Genomic DNA, 18,280 nt, shown 5'->3' on the forward strand with positions numbered 1-18,280 from the left:
GACAACCACAACTACAGCTTCTACTCCAACAAACACAGATTCAAATGCGACAACCACAACTACAGCTTCTACTCCAACAACCACAGCTTCTAATGCGACAACCACAACTACAGCTTCTACTCCAACAACCACAGCTTCTAATGCGACAACCACAACTACAGCTTCTACTCCAACAACCACAGCTTCTAATGCGACAACCACAACTACAGCTTCTATTCCAACAACCACAGCTTCTAATATGACAACTACAGCTTCTACTCCAACAACCACAGCTTCAAATGCGACAACCACAACTACAGCTTCTACTCCAACAACCACAGCTTCTAATGCGACAACCACATCTACAGCTTCTACTCCAACAACCACAGATTCTAATACAACAACCACAACTACAGCTTCTACTCCAACAACCACAGCTTTAAATGCGACAACCACAACTACAGCTTCTACTCCAACAACAACAGATTCTAATGCGACAACCACAACTACAGCTTCTACTCCAACAACCACAGCTTCTAATACGACAACCACAACTACAGCTTCTACTCCAACAACCACAGCTTCTAATGCGACAACTACAGCTTCTACTCCAACAACCACAGCTTCTAATGCGACAACCACAACTACAGCTTCTACTCCAACAACCACAGCTTCTAATGCGAAAACCACAACTACAGCTTCTACTCCAACAACCACAGCTTCTAATGCGACGACCACAACTACAGCTTCTACTCCAACAACCACAGCTTCTAATGCGACAACCACAACTACAGCTTCTACTCCAACAACCACAGCTTCTAATGCGACAACCACAACCACAGCTTCTACTCCAACAACCACAGCTTCTAATGCGAAAACAACTACAGCTTCTACTCCAACAACCACAGCTTCTAATGCGACAACCACAACTACAGCTTCTACTCCAACAACCACAGCTTCTAATATGAAGCCACAACTACAGCTTCTACTCCAACAACCACAGCTTCAAATCGACAACCACAACTACAGCTTCTACTCCAACAACCACAGCTTCTAATGTGACGACCACAACTACAGCTTCTACTCCAACAACCACAGCTTCTAATGCAACAACCACAACTACAGCTTCTACTCCAACAAGCACAGCTTCTAATACGACAACCACAACCACAGCTTCTACTCCAACAACCACAGCTTCTAATGCAACAACTACAGCTTCTACTCCAACAATCACAGCTTCAAATACAACAACCACATCTACAACTTCTACTCCAACAACCACAGCTTCTAATACGACAACCACAACTACAGCTTCTACTCCAACAACCACAGCTTCAAATGCGACAACCACAACTACAACTTCTACTCCAACAACCACAGCTTCTAATGCGACAACCACAACTACAGCTTCTACTCCAACAACCACAGGTTCTAATATGACAACTACAGCTTCTACTCCAACAACCACAGCTTCAAATGCGACAACCACAACTACAGCTTCTACTCCAACAACCACAGCTTCTAATGCGACAACCACAACTACAGCTTCTACTCCAACAACCACAGCTTCTAATGCGACAACCACAACTACAGCTTCTACTCCAACAACCACAGCTTCTAATGCGACAACCACAACTACAGCTTCTACTCCAACAACCACAGCTTCTAATATGACAACTACAGCTTCTACTCCAACAACCACAGCTTCAAATGCGACAACCACAACTACAGCTTCTACTCCAACAACCACAGCTTCTAATGCGACAACCACATCTACAGCTTCTACTCCAACAACCACAGATTCTAATACAACAACCACAACTACAGCTTCTACTCCAACAACCACAGCTTCAAATGCGAGAACCACAACTACAGCTTCTACTCCAACAACAACAGATTCTAATGCAACAACAACAACTACAGCTTCTACTCCAACAACCACAGCTTCTAATACAACAACCACAACTACAGCTTCTACTCCAACAACCACAGCTTCTAATGCGACAACTACAGCTTCTACTCCAACAACCACAGCTTCTAATACGACAACCACAACTACAGCTTCTACTCCAACAACCACAGCTTCAAATGCGACAACCACAACTACAACTTCTACTCCAACAACCACAGCTTCTAATGCGACAACCACAACTACAGCTTCTACTCCAACAACCACAGCTTCTAATGCGACAACCACAACTACAGCTTCTACTCCAACAACCACAGCTTCTAATGCGACAACCACAACTACAGCTTCTACTCCAAAAACCACAGCTTCTAATATGACAACTACAGCTTCTACTCCAACAACCACAGCTTCAAATGCGACAACCACAACTACAGCTTCTACTCCAACAACCACAGCTTCTAATGCGACAACCACAACTACAGCTTCTACTCCAACAACCACAGCTTCTAATGCGACGACCACAACTACAGCTTCTACTCCAACAACCACAGCTTCTAATGCGACAACCACAACTACAGCTTCTACTCCAACAACCACAGCTTCTAATACGACAACTACAACCACAGCTTCTACTCCAACAACCACAGCTTCTAATGCGACAACTACAGCTTCTACTCCAACAACCACAGCTTCTAATGCGACAACCACAACTACAGCTTCTACTCCAACAACCACAGCTTCTAATATGACAACTACAGCTTCTACTCCAACAACCACAGCTTCAAATCGACAACCACAACTACAGCTTCTACTCCAACAACCACAACTTCTAATGCAACAACCACAACTACAGCTTCTACTCCAACAAACACAGATTCAAATGCGACAACCACAACTACAGCTTCTACTCCAACAACCACAGCTTCTAATGCGACAACCACAACTACAGCTTCTACTCCAACAACCACAGCTTCTAATGCGACAACCACAACTACAGCTTCTACTCCAACAACCACAGCTTCTAATGCGACAACCACAACTACAGCTTCTACTCCAACAACCACAGCTTCTAATATGACAACTACAGCTTCTACTCCAACAACCACAGCTTCAAATGCGACAACCACAACTACAGCTTCTACTCCAACAACCACAGCTTCTAATGCGACAACCACAACTACAGCTTCTACTCCAACAACCACAGCTTCTAATGCGACAACCACAACTACAGCTTCTACTTCAACAACCACAGCTTCTAATGCGACAACCACAACTACAGCTTCTACTCCAACAACCACAGCTTCTAATATGACAACTACAGCTTCTACTCCAACAACCACAGCTTCAAATGCGACAACCACAACTACAGCTTCTATTCCAACAACCACAGCTTCTAATGCGACAACCACATCTACAGCTTCTACTCCAACAACCACAGATTCTAATACAACAACCACAACTACAGCTTCTACTCCAACAACCACAGCTTCAAATGCGACATCCACAACTACAGCTTCTACTCCAACAACAACAGATTCTAATGCAACAACAACAACTACAGCTTCTACTCCAACAACCACAGCTTCTAATACAACAACCACAACTACAGCTTCTACTCCAACAACCACAGCTTCTAATGCAACAACCACAACTACAGCTTCTACTCCAACAACCACAGATTCAAATGCGACAACCACAACTACAGCTTCTACTCCAACAACCACAGCTTCTAATACGACAACCACAACTACAGCTTCTACGCCAACAACCACAGCTTCTAATACAACAACCACAACTTCAGCTCCTACTCCAACAACTACAGCTTCTACTACGACAACCAAAGCCTCTAATCTGACATCAACTACACAACTAATCACTCAACAGATGAGCACTACACCTCAAACCGCCGGAGAGTCAACTACAAATAGTGGATCTGGTAAGTGTGATTTACTGTGCTTAATATGTAGTAGAGTTAAAATGGTTATTCCAGCAAACTTCTAATTATTAGAATAGTACACAACGCAGAACAGAACAATCAGGTTGAGGGTCAGTGGCCAAAGCCCGCAAACAGGAATATTCCAAGTTCAGACAGAAGGGGGGAGTCAGATCGCCAGGAACTTTACTTTTGGTTTCTAATTTTAATTGTTGCTCTACTGGTGATGCCTGTTGATGTTAGGTAGGCAGCTACAGTAGCTGAATGATGTTAACATCTTCAGGTTTTGTTTCATTAAATGTATTTTATTTTATCTGGGTGCTTACATCACCTACTAACACCCTGGTACTACCCATAAATCCCGCTCTCCTCAGTCTGAGAAAACACTGAGAGAGAAAGGTACGGGTTGCAGATTACTCCTTTGTAGAAGTCCGTATAGTGAAATAAATAAACGTCCCAAGGTTAATGCTGTAGATATTGTTATAAGGGATGTGAGACTATCGAAACACGTAACTTTCAGAGTTTTATTGTTGTTATTAATATAGTTACAGAGTGCTAAAAGTGTTGCTAGCTGGCATGACTTTCTTTCTGTGATGCAGACGGCTAGCTGGGCTGCCGACTAGTGATGGTGTTGCATTATGGGGGATGTAGTTTTTGCCCTCTAAGGCGATTTTACGTTGTAACTTGTTTGTGTTGCAGTGGTTTTGTACATGAGTTGTTGTATTTTGCTACTATCAACACTGAAAGCACCTAGCAATGTATTGGGGATGTGAGACAGGATATGTGTTTTACCTTTCTTCATGCTCCTGTGTAGAACAACTTGTCAGGTGGTGCATTGGAGACTGATGTGTTCCTGTCCTGTCTTTTCATAATACTATTGCAGGTATGGTTCTATTGTCTAAGAATTAATATTATACATTCTTTGTATTAAGGACTGGTTATTATTTTATACTATACATTATGGCTTTATGTATGAGTGTGATTGTGAGAGTCTGAGAAAACACTGAGAGAGAAAGAACAACTTGTCAGGTGGTGCATTGGAGACTGATGTGTTCCTGTCCTGTCTTTTCATAATACTATTGCAGATCAACATAAAAGCCTAAAAGACAGCCGTGGTGTCGCTCTTCATTTCTTGGTTCTCCTGTGGTGCATAAGAAACCCGCTACAGATTGGTGCCGTGACCGGATCAACAGATCAGCTGCAGCAGATCGCCGGGGGACCCCTAAACAGAACTGGATCGACATCACACGTTTAAAACATTTGAGGGCAAGGTGAACTTTGGACAATATGTTGCATATGCCTCAGTTGTGTGAGATTACAGAACAGGAGAGAGAAGACATATCAGGTGTTGGTGATAACAATGTACATGTTACTCCGGTTGGTGTTACTGTGAGAGGTTCACAAGGTATGGCCACTGGGGTGGGGCGGGGGGCTCAGTTGGCCAGTATGGGGGAACATAGTGCTAGAGCCAGTCCTCTTAGATACCCAGCAGTCGACACTAGAGTGCCAAGTGTCAGTAGTAGCCAACCAGAGCATGTTAGCAGTAGCCAACCAGGCAACGATGACAGTGAAGAGTCCCAGAAGGCCATAGGGGGTGAAAATGAGAACCGAACCCAATTGCAAGCCCTAGCAGAGTTAGTCAAACAACTGGGCAGTGAAATAGGTAATCAAGTTGCCGCTAGTCTAGCAGGGGCTGGTCCAAGCACTTCCCCTCCCCAACCAATAGTAGAAATACCTGATTGGTCAAAGGTCAACCTAATTCTGAAGTCAGACGTCAGAGAACCACCCCACTTCCGGGGTGATAGCACAGACCGGTGCACAGTGACTGAATGGCAAGAACTTATGCAAGCTTACTTGAAAAAGAAGGGATGCAGTATATCAGAACAGGGGCAAGAAATACAGGACAGACTAATGGGGCGGGCTAAAGACATAGTCAGAATTGGGCTCCGTGGAAACCCTCTTGTTAACATAAGCAGAGATCCTGAAGCCATATACAATATCTTGAGGCAGCACTTTGGAGAGGCAATCTCATCAACAATCCCATTAGGATACTTCTATGAAACCTTACCAAGACAGTCAGAGAGCTGCTTGGATTATTGGGTTAGACTGAACAAAGCAATTGACCTTGCCAATGAGTGCTTGCAAAGACAGGGAAAAAGAGTGGATGATCCAGGTCACGAGGTGACCATGATGTTTGTTAAGCACTGCCCTGATCCGGCACTATATGCCGCTCTTAGGTGCAGGCCTATTGAAAATTAGACCGTTGGAGATTTGCAGGCAATGATTGACAGCCATCACCGAGACAAACAATCAGCCAGACACAGGGCGCAAAGTACTGCCAAGGTAGAAGTTGTGATGACCCCCGACGCTTGGTGTATGACTCAACAACAAGGAGTCGGTCAAAATAATTCAGCCACACCCACTAACAGCGATCAGGCTCCATTGAACAAAGTGATTTCTCTCCTGGAAAAGCTCCTGTCAACCCAGGAACAAAATCAAAGGAGAACTTCAGCCAGAACGCCACAAACTAATACTGCTGCTGGTCCCTGTAGAATTTGTAAGGCCTCAGACCATTCAACTCAGTCGCACTGCTTTAACCTGTTAGGGCTAGGGGGCAGTATTGACACGGCTGGATAAAAAACATACCCGATTTAATCTGGTTACCATTCCTACGCAGTAACTAGAATATGCATATACTTATTACATATGGATAGAAAACACCCTAAAGTTTCTAAAACTGTTTAAATGGTGTCTGTGAGTATAACAGAACTCAAATGGCAGGTCAAAACCTGAGAGATTCCTTTACAGGAAGTGGCCTGTCTGACCATTTCTTGAACTTCTTTTCCATCTCTATCTTTTACTAAGGATCTCTGCTCTAACGTGACACTTCCCACATCTTCCATAGGCTCTCAGAGCCCGGGAAAAAACAGAATGTCGTCATTCCAGCCCCAGGCTGAAACACATTATCGCCTTTCTCAAGTGGCCGATCAAGGGACTCTGGGCTTATGCGCGTGACCCGACCGCCCCCGCCTTTGGGATTTTTTCCTCTGTTTGCCGAAAAGGAGATTCCCTGTCGGAATATTATCGCTTTTCTACGAGAAAAATGGCGTAAAAATTGATTTTAAACAGCGGTTGACATGCTTCGAAGTACGGTAATGGAATATTTAGAATTTTATTGTCACGAATTGCGCCATGCGCGCGACACTTCTTTACCATTGCGGATAGTGTCTGGAACGCACGAACAAAACGCCGCTATTCGGATATAACGATGGATTATTTTGGACCAAACCAACATTTGTTATTGAAGTAGCAGTCATGGGAGTGCATTCTGACGAAGACAACAAAAGGTAATCAAACTTTTATAATAGTAAATATGATTATGGTGAGTGCTAAACTTGCCGGGTGTCTAAATAGCGAGCCCGTGATGCCTGGGCTATGTACTTAGAATATTGCAAAATGTGCTTTCACCAAAAAGCTATTTTAAAATCGGACATATCGAGTGCATAGAGGAGGTCTGTATCTATAATTCTTAAAATAATTGTTATGCTTTTTGTGAACGTTTATCGTGAGTAATTTAGTAAAATGTTAGCGAATTCCCCGGAAGTTTGCGGGGGTATGCTAGTTCTGAACGTCACATGCTAATGTAAAAAGCTGGTTTTTGATATAAATATGAACTTGATTGAACAAAACATGCATGTATTGTATAACATAATGTCCTAGGGTTGTCATCTGATGAAGATCATCAAAGGTGAGTGCTGCATTTAGCTGTCTTCTGGGTTTTGGTGACATTATATGCTGGCTTGAAAAATGGGTGTCTGATTATTTCTGGCTTGGTACTCTGCTGACATAATCTAATGTTTTGCTTTCGTTGTAAAGCCTTTTTGAAATCGGACAGTGTGGTTAGATTAACGAGAGTCTTGTCTTTAAATAGCTGTAAAATAGTCATATGTTTGAGAAATTGAAGTAATAGGATTTTTAAGGTTTTGAAAATCGCGCCACAGGCTGCAAGTGGCTGTTACGTAGGTGATGGGGGCCACCAAGCTGTGGGGGGGCAAGCGTCCCACCTAGCCCATAGAGGTTAAGGAGGGGTTACGTTTCAAGTGTCACAGGACAGGCCACAGAGGCTTTGAATGTCCAGCAAGAAAACAAGTTGGAGAGGCAACCGCCGAGGCTCGCCCTGGCCCCGCTTTAAACTAACATGCTCACGCCAAGAGGGGGGCGGTGTGGGCGAACATGTTACACCTCCACAGAACACTACAGATATAAGGACTGGAAACACAATGAAAAACGAGGTGATTTATCCAAAAATAGAGAGTAATGACAGTCTTTTCTATGTTCCAGTAATGGTGCAAGAAATTGTAGAACTTCAAGCTCTGATAGATAGTGGGTCTATGACCTGCACGTTAAGTGAGTCAGCTGAAGACACACTTCTGAGATGTAATGTGATAAAACCAGAGTCTAGAAAGCCAACTCAAGTAGTTCTTGTAGGCTGTGGGGGCAACCAGGCACAGCCTAAGTATGAATATGACTTGAACATTGATCTTTTAGATTGCAAGATGGCAGTGTCTGTTTTAGTTGTACCTGGACAGACAGATGACATGATAGTTGGATCGAACGCCATAAAACACATAATGCAACAGGTTAAGAAAACAAAGTGGTATTGGGACAGCCTCTCCAAACCTGCCAAACGAGATTCACATGGACTTTTACTCAGCATGCTAGCCAACGTGAACCGTTGGCACGGTGACAAAATACCAGACAAAGTGGGAACTGTAATGCTCAAGCAGAGTGTGACTCTCATGCCTCAACATGAACATTTGGTCTGGGGAAAACTGAAAGAAAAGGTACCGCTATCAGTCGGTAGTACTGTAGTCATAGAGGCCACTACAGCACGATCTGCACCAAGAAATGTCCTAGTAGGACGCACTGTATGTCCTTTGAGGGGTGACAAGTGGGTCCCCATGAAAGTGATCAACATGTTGGACCACCCTATTATTCTCCGCCGTAACACCAAGTTGGCCGATGTGCACCCATGCCTAGCCCTAGAAGACCTAGAGCTCTATGCCAGCCATGCTGAGAACCCCAGTAAGGTCCAGTCTGCCCTTCAGAATGTCACCCAAGCTGGGGAAGGATGTTCATTTGGGGGAAAAAAGGGCAAAGAAAGAGTATCTACAAAAGTTGGAAGAGTTGGGCTTAAAAGAAGTTGACATAGAGTCCTGTGAAGTGTCTGACATGTGGAAAGGAAAACTAGTGGACCTTATTGCTCAGTATGAAGGCATCTTCTCCAGGGACCGACTTGACTGTGGAGAAGCGAAGAACGTCATCCACCGTATCCGACTCAAAGATGAAAAGCCTTTCCGGCTGCCGTACAGGAGGGTCTCTCCATCCGACTACCAGAAACTGAGACAGACGCTGGAGGAAATGGAGGAGCGGGGCATCATCCGAAAGTCCAGTAGTGAGTGGGCCTCCCCCCTTGTCCTGGTTTGGAAGCCGTCAGGAGAGTTGAGAATTTGCACTGATTTCAGATGGTTGAACCAGAGGACAGAGAAAGATGCATACCCATTACCCCATCAAGCCGATGCTCTCGCTGCTTTGGGGGGGAACTGCTTCTTCAGTACTATGGATTTGACTTCGGGATTCTACAACATCCCCATACATGAAGATGACCGCAAGTACACAGCGTGCACAACACCCACGGGTTTATTTGAGTACAACAGAATGGCTCAGGGGTTATGTAACAGCCCAGCAACATTCGCCAGAATGATGACCTCGATCTTCGGCGACCAGAACTACTTGTCCCTCCTGTGCTACTTGGATGATCTCCTGGTTTTCGGGAAGACTGAGCAGGAAGCCCTGGACCGTCTCGAAATGGTGTTCTCCCGCCTTAAGGAACACAACCTGAAGCTAGCGCAAAAAAATGTTACCTCCTCAGAAAATCTGTCAAGTTTTTAGGCCATATCGTCACGGCAGAGGGCATTGCAACCGACCCAGGAAAAGTGTCTGCAATCAACGACATCACAGCAGCTGACCTGATGGAAAATGATGGGAAAACACCTTCACCCACCAAGGTCAGATCATTTCTTGGTATGGCAAACTATTATTCCCACTTCATTGCGAGTTTCTCAGGTTTAGCCAAACCACTGTTTCGTCTGATTGCAGGACAGAAAAGTAAGCGGAAAGGAGAAAAAGGAAAACCTCATGGCATGGCCCATAAACGTCTGAAACCTGAAGACTGGACTTCTGAATGTGGGGAGGCGCTGGAGAAGCTAAAAGCTGCTGTCTCCCAAAAAGCCGTGCTGGCTCACCCAGACTTTAACAGACCATTTCTCCTATCAACAGATGCATCAATGGATGGCTTAGGTGCAGTACTTAGCCAGACATTTGAGGGTGAGTAGGCCCAGACCAGTAGCTTTTGCAAGCAAGACTCTGTCGAGGTCCCAGTCCCGTTACCCAGCACACAGATTAGAGTTCTTCGCTCTTAAGTGGGCTGTGTGTGATAAGTTCACCCATTGGCTGAAGGGGAATAGATTCACAGTCCTAACAGATAACAACCCCCTGACATATATAATGACGAAACCAAAGCTAGATGCCTGTGAGCAGCGGTGGGTCTCTAAACTGGCCCCCTTCGACTTTGACTTGAAGTACATCCCCGGGCCCCAGAATGTCCCAGCAGACCTGCTTAGTCGACAGCCATTCGTTGGAGCTAGGAAGGCAAGTGAGTTCCCAGAGTATGTGACTTCAGAGTCCATCCAGGACGCATTCAAACTGTCAGTCAATATCCAAGGTGGTGAGATCCTGGCTCAAGTCTCTTCTGAAGGGGTGAAAGCAGTTTTGGAGTCCTGTCTGGAGTGGGATGCGAGTGTGCCAGTGCGCACATTCCAATTAGCCCAGTATTCTGCCAGCATCCCTCAGCATGAAGGGGGAGTGGCTACTCTTCCAGTCCTTTCTCCTGATGTGATACGGAGAAAACAGAAGGCGGATCAGGTGCTGGCCCGAGTGGCGTACTTTGTTGAGAGGAGGAGGAGACCTTCGCGGAGAGAGAGGGCTCATGAGACTGCCCAAGTGTTGAGAATGCTGAAGCATTGGGATAAAATCGAAATCAAGGATGAGATCCTCTACCGAAGATCTAAGGACAGAGTTGTCAAGAAGAGGTACCAGCTGGTGGTGCCAGACTCCCTTAAAGCCATCGTTCTGAGGGGAACCCATGATGAAGCCGGCCACCAAGGCCAGACTAGAACACTCCATTTGGTACGTCAAAGGTTCTTCTGGACTGGAATGGAAGGGGAAGTGAAGAAGTATGTCTCCTACTGTAAGCGCTGTGTGGTTGGCAAGACAATGGAGCCAGAGGCTAGGGCACCGTTGGAATCTATTCAGACCAGCACAGCGTTGGAACTGGTGTGCATAGACTTCTGGTCAGCAGAAGGAAGGGATGGAGAGAGCGTTGATGTACTCGTCATCACAGATCATTTTACGAAGCTGGCACATGCATTTCCTTGCCCGAACCAGACAGCAAAGGTGGTTGCCCAGAAGTTATGGAACCAGTTCTTCTGTGTCTATGGGTTTCCCCAGCGGATACACTCTGACAAAGGAGCAAACTTTGAGAGTCACTTAATTGCAGAATTGCTACAAGTCTCAGGAGTCAAAAAGTCCGATACCACTCCATATCATCCTATGGGCAACGGTCAGACGGAAAGATTCAACCGCACGCTCGGAAACATGGTCCGATCATTGCCAGCGAGAGCAAAAGAAAGATGGCCCCAGATGATACAGACGCTCACCTTCTCGTACAACTGTACCACACACGAAACGACAGGATTCGCACCGTTCTTCCTAATGTTCAGCCGAATTCCACGGCTGCCAGTGGACATCATGTTTGGAAGTACCCTGAAAAACGAAGACGTGTTGACTCATGACGAGTATGTTGACTCGTTCCAAAAGGACCTGCGAGAGGCTGTCAGGATCGCTCAGGCCAACACCACTGAAGCTCAGAAAAAGCAAGCAAGGCAGTATAACAAGAGAGTGAAGGGTACTGCCCTGGAGATTGGGGACCGAGTTCTCTTGGCAAACCGAAAGGAAAGAGGAAAAGGTAAACTTGCCGACTTGTGTGATTCAACGGTCTATGTGATCACATGGAAAGACCCGTCTGTGCACATCTACAGAGTCGAAGATCCTACTACCAAGAAGAGTAAAGTAGTTCATCGAAACTTCATACTGCCAGTGAACTTCCTGCCGGTGGGACAGACAGACGAGATGTCCACAGTAGCCTCTACTGCTTCAGAGGAGGACATAAACGCAGACAGCGGTGACGAAAGACCGGTATTCGATGTGGATGAGGATTCAGAGGATCGAAGGACTGCTGTCTGGATTCTCGAGGGCCAGAACCCTGAGGGGCCCACGGAAGCTGAAGGTCAAAAATCTTCGGGACCGGAAGATGGCGTGAACATGAGAGAAGCTGCTCCTCAATGCCCAGCGAAGGACATGATCTCAGGACAAGCAGCTAAATCAAGCACAGGAAGCTCCTCAATGATGCCTGGTGATGATTCAAGTGATCCTTCTGAAGATGACACAAGTAGAGAAGCAACGTCAGTGAGCAGTCTAGATGGCATCAGCAGTAGAAGTTCATCAGTCAGCGGCTCTGTATGCATAAGATCTACTAAGAAGAGAATGAGTAACCAGAGAGAGGTAGAGCGCAGAAACAGCCAGACATCTGAGCTCACTGATACAGTCCTGAGACCAAGTGAAGGCACTTTGAGAACTCGAACTGGAAGAGTTGTGAAGCCTGTCAGAAGACTTTTAGAGTCAATGAGTCAAGTGATTGCTGATCCGGACAAAAGAGAGCATCTAGCCGCCCTGATTCAAGCCTTATCAACTTTTGTTGAAGTGACAGTACCCCAGTGACACAGAAGCCAGAAGATAGATTAAGGAAATGAGAAATACTTTACTAGGGGGTCATATGTTGTATGTATATAGCATATTTCTACCTGGCAAAGTCTCTTTGCTGTCCTTCTGGACGACTCTTGGTCAAGGTTACCCCTGTGGAGGAAGAAGTCTTACCTTATGTCTTAAAGTTTGCTGAAATCAAGAAGGGGTGAGTGTAGTAGAGTTAAAATGATTATTCCAGCAAACTTCTAATTATTAGAATAGTACACAACGCAGAACAGAACAATCAGGTTGAGGGTCAGTGGCCAAAGCCCGCGAACAGGAATATTCCAAGTTCAGACAGAAGGGGGGAGTCAGATCGCCAGGAACTTTACTTTTGGTTTCTAATTTTAATTTTTGCTCTACTGGTGATGCCTGTTGATGTTAGGTAGGCAGCTACAGTAGCTGAATGATGTTAACATCTTCAGGTTTTGTTTCATTAAATGTATTTTATTTTATCTGGGTGCTTACATCACCTACTAACACCCTGGTACTACCCATAGATCCCGCTCTCCTCAGTCTGAGAAAACACTGAGAGAGAAAGGTACGGGTTGCAGATTACTCCTTTGTAGAAGTCCGTAAAGTGAAATAAATAAACGTCCCAAGGTTAACCTGTTAGGGCTAGGGGCAGTATTGACACGGCTGGATAAAAAAAATACCCGATTTAATCTGGTTACCACTCCTACCCAATAACTAGAATATGCATATACTTATTACATATGGATAGAAAACACCCTAAATTTTCTAAAACTGTTTGAATGGTGTCTGTGAGTATAACAGAACTCAAATGGCAGGTCAAAACCTGAGAGATTCCTTTACAGGAAGTGGCCTGTCTGACCATTTGTTGAACTTCTTTTCCATCTCTATCATTTACTAAGGATCTCTGCTCTAACGTGACACTTCCCACGTCGTCCATAGGCACTCAGAGCCCGGGAAAAAACAGAATGTCGTCATTCCAGCCCCAGGCTGAAACACATTATCGCCTTTCTCAAGTGGCCGATCAAGGGACACTGGGCTTAGGCGCGTGACCCGACCGCCCCCGCCTTTGGGATTTTTTCCTCTGTTTGCCGAAAAGGAGATTCCCTGTCGGAATATTATAGCTTTTCTACGAGAAAAATGTCGTAAAAATTGATTTTAAACAGCGGTTGACATGCTTCGAAGTACGGTAATGGAATATTTAGAATTTTATTGTCACGAATTGCGCCATGCGCGCGACACTTCTTTACTATTTCGGATAGTGTCTGGAACGCATACGAACAAAACGCCGCTATTCGGATATAACGATGGATTATTTTGGACCAAACCAACATTTGTTATTGAAGTAGCAGTCCTGGGTGTGCATTCTGACGAAGACAACAAAAGGTAATCAAACTTTTATAATAGTAAATATGATTATGGTGAGTGCTAAACTTGCCGGGTGTCTAAATAGCGAGCCCGTGATGCCTGGGCTATGTACTTAGAATATTGCAAAATGTGCTTTCACCAAAAAGCTATTTTAAAATCGGACATATCGAGTGCATAGAGGAGGTCTGTATCTATAATTCTTAAAATAATTGTTATGCTTTTTGTGAACGTTTATCGTGAGTAATTTAGTAAAATGTTAGCGAATTCCCCGGAAGTTTGCGGGGGTATGCTAGTTCTGAACGTCACATGCTAATGTAAAAAGCTGGTTTTTGATATAAATATGAACTTGATTGAACAAAACATGCATGTATTGTATAACATAATGTCCTAGGGTTGTCATCTGATGAAGATCATCAAAGGTGAGTGCTGCATTTAGCTGTCTTCTGGGTTTTGGTGACATTATATGCTGGCTTGAAAAATGGGTGTCTGATTATTTCTGGCTTGGTACTCTGCTGACATAATCTAATGTTTTGCTTTCGTTGTAAAGCCTTTTTGAAATCGGACAGTGTGGTTAGATTAACGAGAGTCTTGTCTTTAAATAGCTGTAAAATAGTCATATGTTTGAGAAATTGAAGTAATAGGATTTTTAACATTTTGAAAATCGCGCCACAGGCTGCCAGTGGCTGTTACGTAGGTGGGACGCAAGCCCATAGAGGTTAATGCTGTAGATATTGTTATAAGGGGATGTGAGACTATCGAAACACGTAACTTTCAGAGTTTTATTGTTGTTATTAATATAGTTACAGAGTGCTAAAAGTGTTGCTAGCTAGCATGACTTTCTTTCTGTGATGCAGACGGCTAGCTGAGCTGCCGACTAGTGATGGTGTTGCATTATGGGGGATGTAGTTTTTGCCCTCTAAGGCGATTTTACGTTGTAACTTGTTTGTGTTGCAGTGGTTTTGTACATGAGTTGTTGTATTTTGCTACTATCAACACTGAAAGCACCTAGCAATGTATTGGGGATGTGAGACAGGATATGTGTTTTACCTTTCTTCATGCTCCTGTGTAGAACAACTTGTCAGGTGGTGCATTGGAGACTGATGTGTTCCTGTCCTGTCTTTTCATAATACTATTGCAGGTATGGTTCTATTGTCTAAGAATTAATATTATACATTCTTTGTATTAAGGACTGGTTATTATTTTATACTATACATTATGGCTTTATGTATGAGTGTGATTGTGAGAGTCTGAGAAAACACTGAGAGAGAAAGAACAACTTGTCAGGTGGTGCATTGGAGACTGATGTGTTCCTGTCCTGTCTTTTCATAATACTATTGCAGATCAACATAAAAGCCTAAAAGACAGCCGTGGTGTCGCTCTTCATTTCTTGGTTCTCCTGTGGTGCATAAGAAACCCGCTACAAATATCTAATCAAATTAGTAATAGAGGTCAACCCTGTCACGTTCCTTCCTTATTACATACAGTACAATATGTGTCTGTCTGTCTGTCTGTCTGTCTGTCTGTCTGTCTGTCTGTCTGTCTGTCTGTCTGTCTGTCTGTCTGTCTGTCTGTCTGTCTGTCTGTCTGTCTGTCTGTCTGTCTGTCTGTCTGTCTGTCTGTCTGTCTGTCTGTCTGTCTGATGCCTGTTCGTACTATTGACTCATTGGGTCTCTACAGGATATAAATTTGTACTCAGGATGAAATTCACCTCGACAAAGCTAACCGAATCGGAGATCTTCAAGCAGGTGAGAGTCACTGTCAGACATATAATTTTATAATAAATTATGAATAATTAATCTCCCAAAATGATTATAGAATATGGAAAAACCTCACTCAAAGGGATGTAAGTGTAAGATTGTTAAACAAATAAGGATGTTAAATAAAGATGGAAAGTAAAGTGAAGGAGCGTGAAGAGAAGAGAGAAAGTAGCAATAAAAAAATGTACTAAATTATGTAACCCCTGTGTTTATTCCAGGTTCGTGAGGAACTGATCAGACGAGGGCTGCCAGGGGACTTTACAGTGCGATTGAGAATCATTCAGAGCTATTTGACAGGGTGAAGAGGAGGACACTGGAGAGCAAACACAGACAGAACAGAAGGCAAACCTGATCACAAAGATATGTTACACAAATACTTTACAATAGATTATCTTCCAGATTACACTGTTACCCCATGACCTGCTGTAACTATGAAGAATTAAATATCTATCTACTTTTAGTTGTTGGAAAATGCAATAACCATAATAAATGTTCTGTAATAACTTTGAAATGAAACCATATAGGTTTATGACTATATTTTACCTAGAATTGTGTGTTTATTATAGATAGGAATTATATTTTGACAAATCATGGAAAATGATGTTGCATCTTTTGAAAATAAAAGGTTTTGTTCTTCTGAATGTCTGTGTGTCAGACCTTTCTGGCGTGGCTAGGGTTAAAAGATGGGGAGGCAGACAATATCATACATACAGCACTGTAGAAAGGGGAGGGGCTAAACTTTACCTCAGCATTTGATTGACACATAGAGGAACCGGAGTAACTCTACTCTGCCACCTGAGAGGTCAACATCCTTTCAGCCAAGGTAAGTGACATCACATAGGGATGCAGGAGATATTATTTCTGCTATGCAGTTATGTGTTATCATCTTTAATCTAAAACATTGGGTTGTCTGTCACTGGACGCTGGTTTCCCGAAGTTCAGAGTATGATTCATGATGACTCTTTGGACTTTGACCGATTCTTTCACAGGCATAAGACACTATGGCTGTATTCACTAGGAAGCAAACAGAAGAAAACAGGGATGGACTAAGGTGAACTTGTCCAATAAGAAACGTTAGTTTTCTTGCAAAAAGTTTTGCTAGTGTGTGCACTAATGACTAGAACTTTAAAGGTCATGGTTTGTCGTAAAAGTAGCCACATGTATGTGAGCTATGAATGAGTTCGAGTTAACTCTTTGATTTTCTTTCTCTGCTTTATTTAGGATTAGAAGAAGTTTTAGATTTTTTTTCTCCATAGTGTTTAATGTAGGAGTAGAAGACATTTTTGATATTTGTCCATATTGTTTTATATAGAATTATAAGACGCTTTACATATTTGTCCATAGTGTTTTATTAAGCAATAAGGTCTGAGGGGGTGTGGGAAAAGGCCAATATTCCATAGCTAAGGGCTGTTTTTAGGCACCCTGCAACACGAAGTGCCTGGATACAGCCCTTAGCCGTGGTATATTGGATATATACCACAAACCCTGAGGTGCTTTATTACTATTATAAACTGGTTACCAACGTAATTAGAGCAGTAAAAATAAAGCTTTTGTCATACCCGTGGTATACGGTGGCATTCAGGGCTCGAACCACACAGTTTATAAATAGGATTAGAAGACATTTCTTATATTTGTCCATAATGTTTTATGTGGGATTAGAATACATTTTAGATATTTGTCCGTATAGTTTTTTATAGGATTATAAGACCTTTTTCTATATTTGTCCATAGCGTTTTATAACAGATTAGAAGACATTTTACATATTTGTCCGTAGTGTTTTATTAAGCAATAAGGCCCGAGGGGGTATGGTATATGGCCAATATACCACGGCTAAGGGCTGTTCTTAGGCACCCTGCAATATTAGTCATATACCACAAACTCCCGAGTTGCCTTATTGCTATTATAAACTGGTTACCAATGTAATTAGAGCAGTAAAAATAAAGGTTTTGTCATACCCGTGGTATACGGTGGCATTCAGGGCTCGAACCACCTAGTTTATAAAGGATTAGAAGACGTTTTAGATATTTATCCAATTACATTGGAAATGAAAAGACTGAACATATTTAATCTAGTGTCAAATCTGGAGGTGTGCCCTAGAACGTCTGCATGGGGAAGAAGCTCAAGGCCCTGAAGTCCTGCCTGGTGTGTCTGACATCTTCCTGTCAGATTCACCTGGAGCCTCATCAGAGAGTTGCTATGCTGAAGGTCCACAAGCTGATCGGCCCTGTGGAGAACCTGGAGGACAGGATGTGTAAGAAGCACAAGAGACTCCTGGAGCTGTTCTGTTGGAGCGACCAGGCGTGTGTGTGCTGTGGATGGACACAGTGTCAGGGTTGGCTCAAGGGAGCAGGAGATGCAGAGTCAAGCGCAGGAGACAGGTGCGTGCCTAACCTAGACCTAACCAACAGAAAGTAAAACAGGATCGGTGGCAGCTAGTAG

The 18,280-nt window shown here is 43.7% G+C and overlaps 1 long non-coding RNA gene across 1 annotated transcript; it reads left to right on the top strand.

The window, feature by feature from the left end:
• Positions 1-4,832: 4,832 nt before the first annotated feature.
• LOC106577920 (uncharacterized) lies at positions 4,833-16,482 on the top strand. Its single transcript, XR_006760515.1, has 3 exons — positions 4,833-5,092; positions 15,762-15,829; positions 16,060-16,482. It is a non-coding gene; the product is annotated as an uncharacterized lncRNA (long non-coding RNA).
• Positions 16,483-18,280: the final 1,798 nt, after the last annotated feature.

Source organism: Salmo salar, chromosome ssa18 (assembly GCF_905237065.1).
Source record: "Salmo salar chromosome ssa18, Ssal_v3.1, whole genome shotgun sequence".
In the NCBI taxonomy this organism is placed as follows: Eukaryota; Metazoa; Chordata; class Actinopteri; order Salmoniformes; family Salmonidae; genus Salmo; species Salmo salar.